The sequence below is a fragment of the Erythrolamprus reginae genome, assembly GCF_031021105.1.
Source record: "Erythrolamprus reginae isolate rEryReg1 chromosome 13 unlocalized genomic scaffold, rEryReg1.hap1 SUPER_13_unloc_5, whole genome shotgun sequence".
In the NCBI taxonomy this organism is placed as follows: domain Eukaryota; kingdom Metazoa; phylum Chordata; class Lepidosauria; order Squamata; family Dipsadidae; genus Erythrolamprus; species Erythrolamprus reginae.
The window spans coordinates 159,299-173,830 of NW_027248449.1; positions in this window are offsets into that span (position 1 = coordinate 159,299).

Here is a 14,532-nt window from a genome sequence, read left to right on the forward strand (position 1 = left end):
GATTATAACATTGGTAAAGTGACAGGCCATTGACAGGGTGTGTGGGTGTCTTGATTAAAATTTTGGTCTATATGGAGCAAAAAATAATAATTACTCCCTCTCTCTCTCTTCCTCCCTCCCCTTTCTCTCTCTTTCTTTCTCCCCTTCCTCTTTCTTTCTCTCCCTTCCTTCCTTCCTTCCTCTCTCTTTCTTTCTTTCTTTCTCTCACTTCCTCTTTCTTTCTCTCTCTTCCTTCCTCCTCTTTTTTCTCTTTCTCTCCCTCCTTCCCTCCCTCTCTTTCTTTCTTCCTCCCTTCCTTTCTCTCTATTTCTCTTTCTCCCTCCCTCTTTCTCTCTTCCTTCCTCTCTTTTTTCTCTTTCTCTCTCTTCCTCCCTCCCTTTCTCTCTATTTCTTTCTCTCTTTCTTTCTCTTCCTTCCTTCCTCTCTTTCTTTCTCTCTCCCTTCCTCTTTCTTTCTCTCCCTTCCTTCCTTCCTTCCTTCCTCTCTCTCTCTTTCTTTCTTTCTTTCTTTCTTTCTCTCACTTCCTCTTTCTTTCTCTCTCTTCCTTCCTCCTCTTTTTTCTCTTTCTCTCCCTCCCTCCTTCCCTCCCTCTCTTTCTTTCTTCCTCCCTTCCTTTCTCTCTATTTCTGTCTTTCTCCCTCCATCTTTCTCTCTTCCTTCCTCTCTTTTTTCTCTTTCTCTCTCTTCCTCCCTCCCTCCCTTTCTCTCTCTTTCTCTCCCTACCTCTTTCTTTCTCTTTTTCTTTCTCTCTCCCTTTCTTTCTTTCTCTCCCCTCCTTCCTCTCTCTTTTTTCTTTTTCTCCCTCCCTTTCTATTTCTCTTTCTTTCTTTCTCTCTCTCCCCACCACTGGGACATTATTGAAATATCGCAGGACGTGGGACAAATAATTAAAAAGCGGGATGTCCGGTCACCTTACCCAAGACAGGCCTAAAGCTCCTTGCAGTCAATGGCTCCAGAGAGGGAGGGGGGCCAGTCCCAGCCCCTCCCTCCTTTTGGAAGAGCCGGGGGGGGGGCCCACAGGGGATGAAGCAAGAACCGAGGCTCCCTGCCACCATTTCTCAGGAGCAAACGGCACATTTGTCCATGCAAACTTTCCCCCAGTCCAGCTGCCATTTGGGCCCCTTGGTAAGTGGAAACAGAGGTGGGGGGGGGGAGGGGGGAGGACCCAGCAGCCTAATGAGCTGCAGCTGCTCCTCCAGGATCCTGGCTCCCTCCCCCCCCAATGGAAAGAAGTGGGCATCAGCAGAGAACGTGGCCAAGCCCTGCGGTGGCTTTGGGGCCCTGCCTGGCTCTGGGCTGTGGCTTCTTCTGCCTCCCCCCCTCGGCTCCCCTTCCTTTGGCCCCCTGAGCAGCCCACCCCTCTGGCTCTTCTATGGCTTGTGGACTTCAACTCCCAGAATCCCTGAGCCAATCATGCTAGCTGAGGAATTCTGGGAGGTGAAGTCCACATGTCACAGAAGAGCCAACTTTGCCTATCTTGGATCTAGTCCAACCCACTGCCCAGGATCATAGTATCCTAGGGCTGGAAGGGACCTTGGGGGTCTTCTAGTCTAGGAGTAGGTCACGTTGGCTCTTCTATGACTTGTGGACTTCAACTCCCAGAATCCCTGAGCCAACCATGCTAGCTGAGGAATTCTGGGAGGTGAAGTCCACATGTCACAGAAGAGCCAACGTTGCCTCCCCCTGCTTTGAGGGGTCCAGTCTGCCCCAGGGGAGCTCCATTGCTTGGGGGGAAGGGGGAGAGTCCTCTGCCCACCTCAGGACTTTGACCGGGGGACCGACAGGGGATCTCTCCACCCTCAGGACCCCCAGCTACCAGTCGAGGTGCTGCTGTTGTTGCAATTGCCTGGAAAGCTCTGGAAACGGGAAAGCAGCTCCTGCAAGCTCGGACAATGGACCTCCCCCCTCCCCATTTACCCCCGAGAGGCTCCTGGCCAGTCTTTGGATGGGGACCCCACCTGCCCAGACCCCCCTGCCCCCCTCCTGCACTTCCTTCCAGGTTCAGCCCCTGCACCCCATGTCCTCAGACCCAAGGATGCTTTCAACTCCCTCGAGGCTTTGGGGGTGGGGGGGCCCTTCTGCATTAGGCTGAAATTAGGGCTCACCCACCATCCAAGTGGCTGCCAACCTGCCTTCCATTGAGGACCTATATACAGTGGGGCCTCTACCTACGAAGGCCTCTACTTGCGAACTTTTCTAGATAAGAACCAGGTGTTCAAGATTCTTTTGCCTCTTCTCAAGAACCATTTTCCACTTACAAAACCAAACCTCCGAAACTGTAACTGGAAAAGGCAGAGGGAAGCCTCCGTGGGGCCTCTCTAGGAATCTTCTGGGAGGAAACAGGGCTGGAAAAGGCGGGGAGAAGCCTCCGTGGGGCCTCTCTAGGAATCTTCTGGGAGGAAACAGGGCTGGAAAAGGCAGAGAGAAGCCTCCATGGGGCCTCTCTAGGAATCTCTTGGGAGGAAACAGGGCTGGAAAAGGCAGAGAGAAGCCTCCGTGGGGCCTCTCTAGGAATCTCTTGGGAGTAAACAGGGCTGGAAAAGGCAGAGAGAAGCCTCCATGGGGCCTCTCTAGGAATCTCTTGGGAGGAAACAGGGCTGGAAAAGGCGGGGAAAAGCCTCCGTGGGGCCTCTCTAGGAATCTCTTGGGAGGAAACAGGGCTGGAAAAGGCAGAGAGAAGCCTCCACGGGGCCTCTCTAGGAATCTCTTGGGAGGAAACAGGGCTGGAAAAGGCGGGGAAAAGCCTCCGTGGGGCCTCTCTAGGAATCTCTTGGGAGGAAACAGGGCTGGAAAAGGCGGGGAGAAGCCTCCGTGGGGCCTCTCTAGGAATCTCCTGGGAGGAAACAGGGCCGGAAAAGGCGGGGAGAAGCCTCCGTGAGGCCTCTCAGTGAATCTCCTGGGAGGAAACAGGGCCGGAAAAGGCGGGGAGAAGCCTCCGTGGGGTATAAAATCACGCATGGGATAGAAAAGGTGGAGAGAGGAAAATTCTTTTCTCTCACACACAATAGCAGGACAAGGGGCCACTCCCTAAAGGTCCCAGGTGAGAAAGTGAGGACAAATCAAGGGAAATATTTCTTCCCCCAGAGGGTCCCTGGTTGATGGGATTCCCTTCTAGGAGAGGTTGTGATTCAGGGATGCCAAGTGTATCATAGATGGTCATTGAAAGGGATGTCCAAGTGGGTCCAAGTGCTGCCTCTATGTGGGTTGAGGCAGGCAGGGCTCCCTGGGGTCCCTTTTGTTGGGGGTCCAGGGAAAGGGAGGGTTCTGCCTTCTCCTTCTGCTCAAGATCCCCATGGACAATGGATGGGCCACTGTGTGACACAGAATACTGGACTCGATGGGCTTTGGCCTGATTCAGCAGGGCTCTTCTGAGGTTCTTAGGTTCTTATGTACATGCGCGAGTGACCACACCCATAGTTCAATGCCTGGGGAGGGCGAAAGCAGCTTCCCCCGCCTCCCGAAGCCCCCTGGAGGCCGGAAATGGCCTCTTCCCCAACTTCTGGTGGGCCCAGTAAGCTCACGTTTGCCCCCACCCAGGCTCCAAAGGCTTCCCTGGACCCGGTGGTGGTGGTGGTGGTGGTGGTGGTAAAAACACCCTCCCCCATCCCTCTGGAGGCTCCCTGGAAGCCGAAAACGCCCTCCCAGGGCTTCTGGGTGTGCCAAAAATCAGCTGGCTGGCACACCCATTCCCCCGTTGGAGCTGAGCTCGGGCAACGGCTCGCGTGCCAGCAGACAGGGCTCTGTGTGTCCCCTGTGGCCCCCGTGCCATAGCTTCGCCGTCACTGCCTTGGGGTTTATCCACCCCCAGAGGAGTAGAGGGCTTGCTTGCCGTGTTCCCAGGAGGAGCCCCCCCCCCGCTGTGGGGCCCAGCCCTTCCTGAGCAGGGGGATCTGAGCCACCCCAGGAACCACAGTTGGGAGCTGGAATGGAAGGACTCTTTGTTCTGGGGGAGAACATTGTGCAATTGTGTGTGTGTGCCTGTTGTATGCTTGTGCATGCAGTAGAGGTTGACTGACATCAACCAGGCCACAGTGATTGGCAGGGGATCAAACCTCAGCCCGGCTTCTCTCAGGGGTCTTTTACTGCTGTGTTTCCCCACCTCTGTTTAAAAAAAAACAACAAAAAAACCTTTATTAAAGATATACTTTAAAAAACACAGCAAAAACAAGACACAACGAAGGGACACACAGTGCAAGAGATCACAATCATATGTATCCCATTAAAACAGAGAAGAAAAGAAAGAAGGGGAAAGAAATTTTAAAAAGATATAGTGAAAAGTTGTTATAAAGAAAGGAAGGTGGGAAAAAAGAAAGGAAGGAAGGAAGGAAAAAAGAAAGAAAGAAAGGGAAAGAAATTTTAAAAAGGTATAGTGAAAAGTTGTCATAAAGAAAGGAAGGAAGGAAAAAAGAAAGAAAGAAAAAAGAAAGAAAGAAAGAAAGAAAGAGAAATTTTAAAAAGATATAGTGAAAAGTTGTAATAGAGAAAGAAGGAAATAATGGAGGGAGGGAGGGAGGGATTATAGAAAGTGGGGGGGGGAGGAGGGGAGCGTGTGGGCTATTGAGCTGCCTGGCACTTCAGTGATATAGGAAATCTAATTTAAATGTGGAGTTGGAATAACTTTCCCTCCCCAACCTCTGTTTCTGAAACTGTCAAAAAGACCCTGGACGGGAGATTTTCCAGAGAGAAGATGAAGGGGAGGAAGCCTCCCAAGACCTTCCCGTCTCCCTGACCACACTCAGGAATGAATGAAGCCAGAATTATGAATGAATGAATCAGGAGGTTAATTTGATGTCTCCCACAGGCTTCCTTTCCAACGCGTTGTGCAACTCTGGAGACTTGCGAGGGGGGGGTCTGCTCCTTCAGCAGCAACAGGGCTGGGCTGGTGGCCCTTAGGGACTTAGGGTCCCTCTACCCAAGAAGGCCTCTACTTAGAAGCTTCTCTAGATAAGAACCGGGGGTTCAAGACTTTTTTGCCTCTTCTCAAGAACCATTTCCCACTTGCAATCTCGAGCCTCCGAAACTGTAACCGGAAAAGGCAGGGAGAAGCCTCCGTGGGGCCTCTCTAGGAATCTCCTGGGAGGAAACAGGGCCGGAAAAGGCAGAGAAAAGCCTCCGTAGGGCCTTTCTAGGAATCTCCTGGGAGGAAACAGGGCCAGAAAAGGCAGGGAGAAGCCTCCGTGGGGCCACTCTAGGAATCTCCTGGGAGGAAAGAGGGCCGGAAAAGGCAGAGAACAGCCTCCGTAGGGCCTTTCTAGGAATCTCCTGGGAGGAAACAGGGCCAGAAAAGGCAGGGAGAAGCCTCCGTGGGGCCTCTCTAGGAATCTCCTGGGAGGAAACAGGGCCGGAAAAGGCAGAGAAAAGCCTCCGTAGGGCCTTTCTAGGAATCTCCTGGGAGGAAACAGGGCCAGAAAAGGCAGGGAGAAGCCTCCATGGGGCCTCTCTAGGAATCTCCTGGGAGGAAACAGGGCCGGAAAAGGCAGAGGAAAGCCTCCATAGGGCCTTTCTAGGAATCTCCTGGGAGGAAACAGGGCCAGAAAAGGCAGAGAAAAGCCTCCGTAGGGCCTTTCTAGGAATCTCCTTGGAGGAAACAGGGCCGGAAAAGGCAGAGGAAAGCCTCCATAGGGCCTTTCTAGGAATCTCCTGGGAGGAAACAGGGCCGGAAAAGGCAGAGAAAAGCCTCCGTAGGGCCTTTCTAGGAATCTCCTGGGAGGAAACAGGGCCAGAAAAGGTGGGGAGAAGCCTCCGTGGGGCCTCTCTAGGAATCTCCTGGGAGGAAACAGGGCCGGAAAAGGCAGAGAAAAGCCTCCGTAGGGCCTTTCGAGGAATCTCCTGGGAGGAAACAGGGCCAGAAAAGGCGGGGAGAAGCCTCCGTGGGGCCTCTCTAGGAATCTCCTGGGAGGAAACAGGGCCGGAAAAGGCAGAGAAAAGCCTCCGTAGGGCCTTTCTAGGAATCTCCTGGGAGGAAACAGGGCCAGAAAAGGCGGGGAGAAGCCTCCGTGGGGCCTCTCTAGGAATCTCCTGGGAGGAAACAGGGCCGGAAAAGGCAGAGAAAAGCCTCCGTAGGGCCTCTCTAGGAATCTCCTGGGAGGAAACATGGCCAGAAAAGGCAGAGAAAAGCCTCCGTAGGGCCTTTCTAGGAATCTCCTGGGAGGAAACAGGGCCGGAAAAGGCGGGGAGAAGCCTCCGTGGGGCCTCTCTAGGAATCCGCAGGAAGTGAATGTAAACCTGTCTCCATCCTGAGATCAAATACAGGAAATATTATCAGGGCAGATGAGAGGGACCATGGGGGTCTTTCTCTGCCGTCCGTCCGTCTTCTGGGTTTCTATTTTTGAGCCATATAAATCCAACAAATAAAGAAATAAATAAATGCCCACATCATGGGAGCAGCTGCTGCAGAAGCCCCAGGATTTTCCCCATGAAAGACCCCCCCTGCCCCCCCCCCAGACAAGAGGAAACAGGGCAACTCTCTCTGCAGTATTTCCATGGGCAAAGCTGTGGGGGCCCTGCGTAGATTCATCCTTGTGTGTTGCGTGTGTGTCCTGCTGTTTCCTCCACCCTTGTTCCCCAGAACATGGAGTTGGGCCCCTTGAGGTCCAAGAACCGGGGGGGGGGAGGGGAGGTATCGGGCTCCCTTCCTGGTGACATTTGTCCCGTCTTCGAGTCGGCAGAAGGAGCCAGGCCGGGTCCCGTATGGGATGAATTAAGGGAGGTTTTGGACTTCCTGCTTTGGGAGGGTGGAGCGCGTAGTGGGCGCCCAGGAGGTGGCGGCTTTTGACAGATGGCTGGGCCCCGATCCACCAGGCCTGTGGTCACTTCCAGGAAAGGAGCAAGGGGAGAGCTGCTGTGGCCCACGGGTGGCTCCCTGCCCACTTGGGATCAGCGGCCAGGCACGGACAAGCGTTGGATGTCAGGCCTGGGGTAGAAAAGACGGACAGAGGAAAATTCTTCTCTCTCTCACAGAAGACCAAGACGAGGGGACCTTCCCTAAAGCTCAGAGGTCAGAAAGTGAGGACAAATCAAGGGGGATATTTCTTCTTCCCCCAGAGGGTCCTTGAGGGTTGATGGGATTCCCTTCCAGGAGAGGTCACGACAGCTGTCAGCCTGGAGAGCTTCAAGGCAGCATGAGACAGATTCATGGATGCCGAGTGTATCATAGGTGGTGATTGAAATGGACGTCCAAGTGCTTATGCCTCTATCTGGGTTGAAGCAGGCAGGGTTCCCATGGGTCCCATCTGTTGGGGGTCCAGGGAAAGGGAGGGTCTTGCCTTCTCCTCCTGCTCAAGATCCCCATGGACAATTGGGGGGCCACTGTGGGACACAGAATGCTGGACTCCATGGGCTTTGGCCTGATTCCGCAGGGCTCCTCTTAGGTTCTTACATGAGCAAGAGAAGGGGGTCTTGAACCCTCGGCCTCCCGGAGCCTCCCGCTGCCCAAGGGGAAAAGGCTCCTCCGAGACCTGGCGGGAGAATAAGGGGGGCAATACAAGGAGAAGGAGCCTGCAGTGGGGAGAGACTCTGGGCTGCCACAATTGCCATGATCCACAAGAGCCTCCCAGACTCCTCCGACCCTCCGTGGCCCCTTTCACACCCCCAACATTGGGATTTAGCATTTAGAGAATTGGATCGATTGATTGATAGATGGACAGACAGACAGATATAGAGGTAGATAGATATAGAGGTAGGTGGGTAGGTAGGTAGATCTATCTCTACCTCTACCTCTACCTCTACCTCTACCTCTACCTCTACCTCTACCTCTACCTCTACCTCTACCTCTACCTCTACCTCTACCTCTGTCTGTCTGTCTGTCTATCTATCATCTATCTATCTATCTATCTATCTATCTATCTATCTATCTATCTATCTATCTATCATCTATCTATCTATCTATCTATCTATCTATCTATCATCTATCTATCTATCTATCATCTATCTATCTATCTATCTATCTATCATCTATCTATCTATCTATCTATCTATCTATCTATCATCTATCTATCTATCTATCTATCTATCTATCTATCTATCTATCATCTATCTATCTATCTATCTATCTATCTATCTATCTATCTATCTATCTAGAATAGAAGAGAACAGAACAGAATAGAATAAAATTCTTTATTGGCCAAGTGTGACTGGACACACGAGGAATTTGTCTTTGGTGCAGATGCTCTCAGTGTCCATAAAAGAAAATATAGATTTGTCAAGAATCATGTGGTACAATATTTAATTTGTCATAGGGGTCAAATAAGCAATGAGGAAACAATCAATATTAATAAAAATCTTAGGATACAAACAACAAGTGCCAGTCCTACAGTCCTAAGTGGGAGGAAACGGGTGATAGGAAGGATGAGAAAAAGTAGTAGAAATAGAAGTGCAGATTTAGTAAAAATAATCTGACAGTGTTGAGGGAATTCGACCTACCTACCTACATATCATCTATCTATCTATCATCTATCTATCTAAACAAAGAGATTAGATAGATAGATAGATAGTTAAATAGATAGATCGAGATAGATAAATAAATATAGATAGGTAGACAGACAGACAGACAGACAGACAGATAGATTAGGTAGGTAGGTAGGTAGGTAGGTAGAGACAGGCAGACCAATAAATAGACAGATAGAAAGGTAGGTGGACAGAGAGAGAGAGAGAGAAAATAGAGGGGACCCTCCAAGAACCCATCCTAGATCTGAATGGATGAAATATTCTCCTTGGATACTTTTGTTCTGTCCAAAGTTGAATGTGCTGACAACAAAATGAAATTGATGGTCAATCAGTGTTGCTTCTTAAGTGGACAGTTTGATTTCACAGACGTTTGATTGACATGGAGGTATATCCTGTTGTTCCCTTTATTTTTTTGAGCAGTGTAGATAGAAACGCTCCTTCGGGGGGCGCTCCGGGATTGCAGGAGGGCAGAATTTGGCCAAGCGCGGGGAGGGGGCGTCCACGGTCGGACCAAGGGGGGACCCTTTCCCTAAGAAATAGCCCAGCCCACTCCTCGCCAGGCTTGGCCACGCGCCAGGGCGTTTCAAAAGGCGCCTCTGCTTGACCCTCGTCCCTCTGCGGATACAGACCCAGACCCAGGGATAATAAGGTGGGACAGTGAGGGGTGCTCGCCCCCGGGGCTCTGGGTGATGGCGGAGTCCAGCGCCATCCGGCTACTGCACCTGAGCAGGTACCGAACTCGTGCTGCGCGATTCCTCTACCTGCCCAGGTGCCGTAGCAGAATTGCCCTGGACTCCGCTAGCACTCAGAGCCACTGGGATGGGGGTGGGGCGAGCACACGCCCCCCTCTGTCCAGACCCGCCGGCCACCCCGAGAGACCCAGGACCAGTCCCCCCGTCCCCGCACTCCCTTTGGGGTGTTCGCAGGCGCCCCTGGCTGGCTGGCTGCCTTTCCACCTGGCGCCCCCTAACTTGGTGGGCAGAGGGGCGAGCTGGGGAGGGGCCCGAAGGGGGGGGGGGCTCCGGCACCTGCTCCGCCGGGCGAGGGGGCGGTGCTCTGCCAGGCGGGGCGGGGCGCCCTGCCCTCCAGCCCGTCCCGCCGCTCCTCCTGCCCGGCCGGGCTCCCAGCGCCGCAGTTGTGCACCGCAGTGGACCTCCGCAGCGCTCGGGCCGCTTTCCCGGGGAGGGGACGAGAGCGCCAAGGCTGCTTCTCCGCGCCGGAGCTGGTGAGTCCCGAACGCGGCGCGCTTCTCCGTCGGGGGTGGGGAGGTTGGTTGGTCCGGGGAGGGTCTCCCGGGCAGGTCTCCCAAGCCCCGAGCATCCTTCCTCGCCCGGCGGCCAGACTCGGGTGGCGCCTCTGCCCCGGCTTGCAAACTGCGGTCTGGACTTGGGGGGGGGGACACACCCAGAAGGACGCTGGCATTCTTGCGGGAGGGGGGGCAGCTGGAGTCTGGAGGACCCCCCCTCCCTTGCCTTCCCTTCCCCAGCCCGACAAAGAGAGAAGGCAACGGGCCAGCGCCGACTTCTTCGGGAAACGTCCGAGCAGGGCGGGAGGGGCGGGGGGGGGGGTTGGCTTTGACTTTCGGGGACCAGAGTCAGGCAGCCTCTGAAATTGGGGGTGGGGATTATATTTGCTCCCGGTCATTCAAAAGCTTCGCCACCAAAGAGGGAGGATTTAAGAGTCGATGCGTTAAAACGCGAGTTCTTCTCTAACCCATCGGTCAAGGAGGGGGGGAGGGGAAAACCGGGTGCTCCCCCCTTCCAGTTGCGAAAGTTTCCAGTTGTCCAGCATCCTTCATAGCAAACACACATGTGTACATACACTGCTCAAAAAAAATAAAGGGAACACTGTACTTAAACAACAGAATATAACTTCAAGGAAATCAAACTTCTGTGAAATCAAACTGTCCACTTAGGAAGCGACACTGATTGACTGTCAGTTTCACATGCTGTTGTGTAAATGGAATAGTTGTGCAAATTCACATCTAGGGTGTGTTATTGGAGTGTTCCCTTTATTTGTTTGAACAGTATGTACGGTATCTATCTATATCTATACAGTATATCTATATATCTATATATCTATATATCTATATATAACAACAGCACGAAGCTTGAAACTTCAGCCTGATGATGGTGAATGTGATTTCACCGAAACGTTGCATAGACACTCAAAATATTACACCGGGCAAAACCCGAACTCAGAACAATCTACATATCTATATATCTATATATCTATACTGTATATCTATATATCTATATATCTGTCTATATATCTGTCTATATATCTATATATCTGTCTGTCTGTCTATTCATCCACCCACCCACCCACCCACCCACCTATCTTATCTATCTGTCCAATCAATCAATCAATCATCTATCTATATCATTTTCTTGAGGAAGTCTGAATCCGGGGGTTTCCGTAGTGTTCTGTGCTGGTGGCCTTTCCGTTTTGGGAAGAGATTTGGCCCTACAAGGAAGATGCGTTGCAGGAGGTGTTACCTCCACCTCCTTTCTGATGTTTAATGTGGGTTTGCTCTTTTGTGAAGACAATCACTTCCTGGTTGCAAGTAGCAATAAGGTCACCGTTGGGTTTCTGGACTTGTGGATCCCATAGATCTCCCCAAGTGGGTCTCCCTGGGCTTCATGAGCTGCTCCAGTCCGGGGGGGCTGGGTCGAATGAGGCTCTGCAGCGGTGTCAGCTCCAGAGAACCACCTACCTTTCCTCTGGAAATGACACCTGGGCTGCTCTGGTCCTCCAGGGAAGCTACACCTGAGCTGGACCTGATTTGCCTCTCTAAGAAATGGAGTTTGCACTATTGATTGATGCAGCTGTGGCTACGGGGCCTTTTGCACAAGTCTGTTGTGGCCCTACTTCGACCAGGCCCTCACCACCTCCCGTCTTGACTACTGCAATGCGCCCTACATGGGGCTACCCTTGAAGAGCGCTCGGAGACTTCAGTTCGGAGACAATGCAGCAGTGTGTGGAATAATGGGTGTACATAGATATGCCCGTATTACCCCAACTTTACATGCGCTGCACTGGTTGTCAATCAGTCTCTGAACGCAACTCAAGGTGTTGGTTATCACATTTAAAGCCCTAAATGGCTCAGGGCCAGGCTATTTACAGGACCGCCTCCTCGCTCGCTGTGGCCAATAAGGGCCCACAGAGTCAGCCTTCTCCAGGTCCTGTCCACCAAACAATGCCACCTGGCGGGACCTCGGAGAAGAGTCTTCTCTGAGATGGCTCCCACCCTTTGGAATCTACTGCCTCCAGAAATCCAGCCCTGTTTCCTCCCAGGAGATTCCTAGATAGGCCCCACACAGACTTCTCCCTGCCTTTTCCGGCCCCGTTTCCTCCCAGGAGATTCCTAGAGAGGCCCCAGGGAGGCTTCTCCCCACCTTTTCTGGCCCTGTTTCCTCCCAGGAGATTTCTAGAGAGGCCCAAGGAGGCTACTCCCTGCCTTTTCTGGCCCTGTTTCCTCCCAGGAGATTCCTAGAGAGGCCCCACGGAGGCTTCTCCCTGCCTTTTCTGGCCCTGTTTCCTCCCAGGAGATTCCTAGAGAGGCCCTGCGGAGGCTTCTCCCTGCCTTTTCTGGCCCTGTTTCCTCCCAGGAGATTCCTAGAGAGGCCCCGCGGAGGCTTCTCCCTGCCTTTTCTGGCCCTGTTTCCTCCCAGGAGATTCCTAGAGAGGCCCCGCGGAGGCTTCTCCCTGCCTTTTCTGGCCCTGTTTCCTCCCAGGAGATTCCTAGAGAGGCCCCGCGGAGGCTTCTCCCTGCCTTTTCTGGCCCTGTTTCCTCCCAGGAGATTCCTAGAGAGGCCCCGCGGAGGCTTCTCCCTGCCTTTTCTGGCCCTGTTTCCTCCCAGGAGATTCCTAGAGAGGCCCCGCGGAGGCTTCTCCCTGCCTTTTCTGGCCCTGTTTCCTCCCAGGAGATTCCTAGAGAGGCCCCGCGGAGGCTTCTCCCTGCCTTTTCTGGCCCTGTTTCCTCCCAGGAGATTCCTAGAGAGGCCCCGCGGAGGCTTCTCCCTGCCTTTTCTGGCCCTGTTTCCTCCCAGGAGATTCCTAGAGAGGCCCCGCGGAGGCTTCTCCCTGCCTTTTCTGGCCCTGTTTCCTCCCAGGAGATTCCTAGAGAGGCCCCGCGGAGGCTTTTCCCTGCCTTTTCTGGCCCTGTTTCCTCCCAGGAGATTCCTAGAGAGGCCCCGCGGAGGCTTCTCCCTGCCTTTTCTGGCCCTGTTTCCTCCCAGGAGATTCCTAGAGAGGCCCCGCGGAGGCTTCTCCCTGCCTTTTCTGGCCCTGTTTCCTCCCAGGAGATTCCTAGAGAGGCCCCGCGGAGGCTTCTCCCTGCCTTTTCTGGCCCTGTTTCCTCCCAGGAGATTCCTAGAGAGGCCCCGCGGAGGCTTCTCCCTGCCTTTTCTGGCCCTGTTTCCTCCCAGGAGATTCCTAGAGAGGCCCCGCGGAGGCTTCTCCCTGCCTTTTCTGGCCCTGTTTCCTCCCAGGAGATTCCTAGAGAGGCCCCGCGGAGGCTTCTCCCTGCCTTTTCTGGCCCTGTTTCCTCCCAGGAGATTCCTAGAGAGGCCCCGCGGAGGCTTCTCCCTGCCTTTTCTGGCCCTGTTTCCTCCCAGGAGATTCCTAGAGAGGCCCTGCGGAGGCTTCTCCCTGCCTTTTCTGGCCCTGTTTCCTCCCAGGAGATTCCTAGAGAGGCCCAAGGAGGCTTCTCCCTGCCTTTTCTGGCCCTGTTTCCTCCCAGGAGATTCCTAGAGAGGCCCCGCGGAGGCTTCTCCCTGCCTTTTCTGGCCCTGTTTCCTCCCAGGAGATTCCTAGAGAGGCCCCGCGGAGGCTTCTCCCTGCCTTTTCTGGCCCTGTTTCCTCCCAGGAGATTCCTAGAGAGGCCCCGCGGAGGCTTCTCCCTGCCTTTTCTGGCCCCTGTTTCCTCCCAGGAGATTCCTAGAGAGGCCCCGCGGAGGCTTCTCCCTGCCTTTTCTGGCCCTGTTTCCTCCCAGGAGATTCCTAGAGAGGCCCCGCGGAGGCTTCTCCCTGCCTTTTCTGGCCCTGTTTCCTCCCAGGAGATTCCTAGAGAGGCCCCGCGGAGGCTTCTCCCTGCCTTTTCTGGCCCTGTTTCCTCCCAGGAGATTCCTAGAGAGGCCCCGCGGAGGCTTCTCCCTGCCTTTTCTGGCCCTGTTTCCTCCCAGGAGATTCCTAGAGAGGCCCCGCGGAGGCTTCTCCCTGCCTTTTCTGGCCCTGTTTCCTCCCAGGAGATTCCTAGAGAGGCCCAAGGAGGCTTCTCCCTGCCTTTTCTGGCCCTGTTTCCTCCCAGGAGATTCCTAGAGAGGCCCCGCGGAGGCTTCTCCCTGCCTTTTCTGGCCCTGTTTCCTCCCAGGAGATTCCTAGAGAGGCCCCGCGGAGGCTTCTCCCTGCCTTTTCTGGCCCTGTTTCCTCCCAGGAGATTCCTAGAGAGGCCCCTGCGGAGGCTTCTCCCTGCCTTTTCTGGCCCTGTTTCCTCCCAGGAGATTCCTAGAGAGGCCCAAGGAGGCTTCTCCCTGCCTTTTCTGGTTACAGTTTTGGTGGCTCAGGTTCTTAAGTGGAAAATGGTTCTTGAGAAGAGGCCAAAAAAAAATCTTGAACACCAGGTTCTTATCTGGAAAAGTTTGCAAGTAGAGGCCTCCTTAGATAGTGCTACTATTTTCTCCTAACATACAATGCTGGTTTACTATCATGTATTGAAATCTGAACCAATACAGACAAGGAAGAAGGTGGCTGCTGCTGCCCCCTGCACCCAGGGAGGGGCAGCCACTGCCAGGGCCCTGCACTGCTGAGCTCCGTGGAGAGGCAGACGGTGGGCAGGGCCATTTGTAGCAGAAGCAGCCCTGCAGCCATGAGGAGGAGCCCCTCCCAAAAGGACCCTGCCACCGCCAGCTCTCCAGAGAGAGAGCCACAATATCGGTCTTGCAGGGCAGCCAAGGACTTCCTACCGGGGGTGCTGGACGCCACTGCTGGCAGGACAAAATCCTTCCCAGGAAGGAGCCCTCTTCACAAAAGGCTCCTTCTCAACCCCCCCGCCCCCCCCTCCCCCAGGAGCCTTTCAGTCCCCAA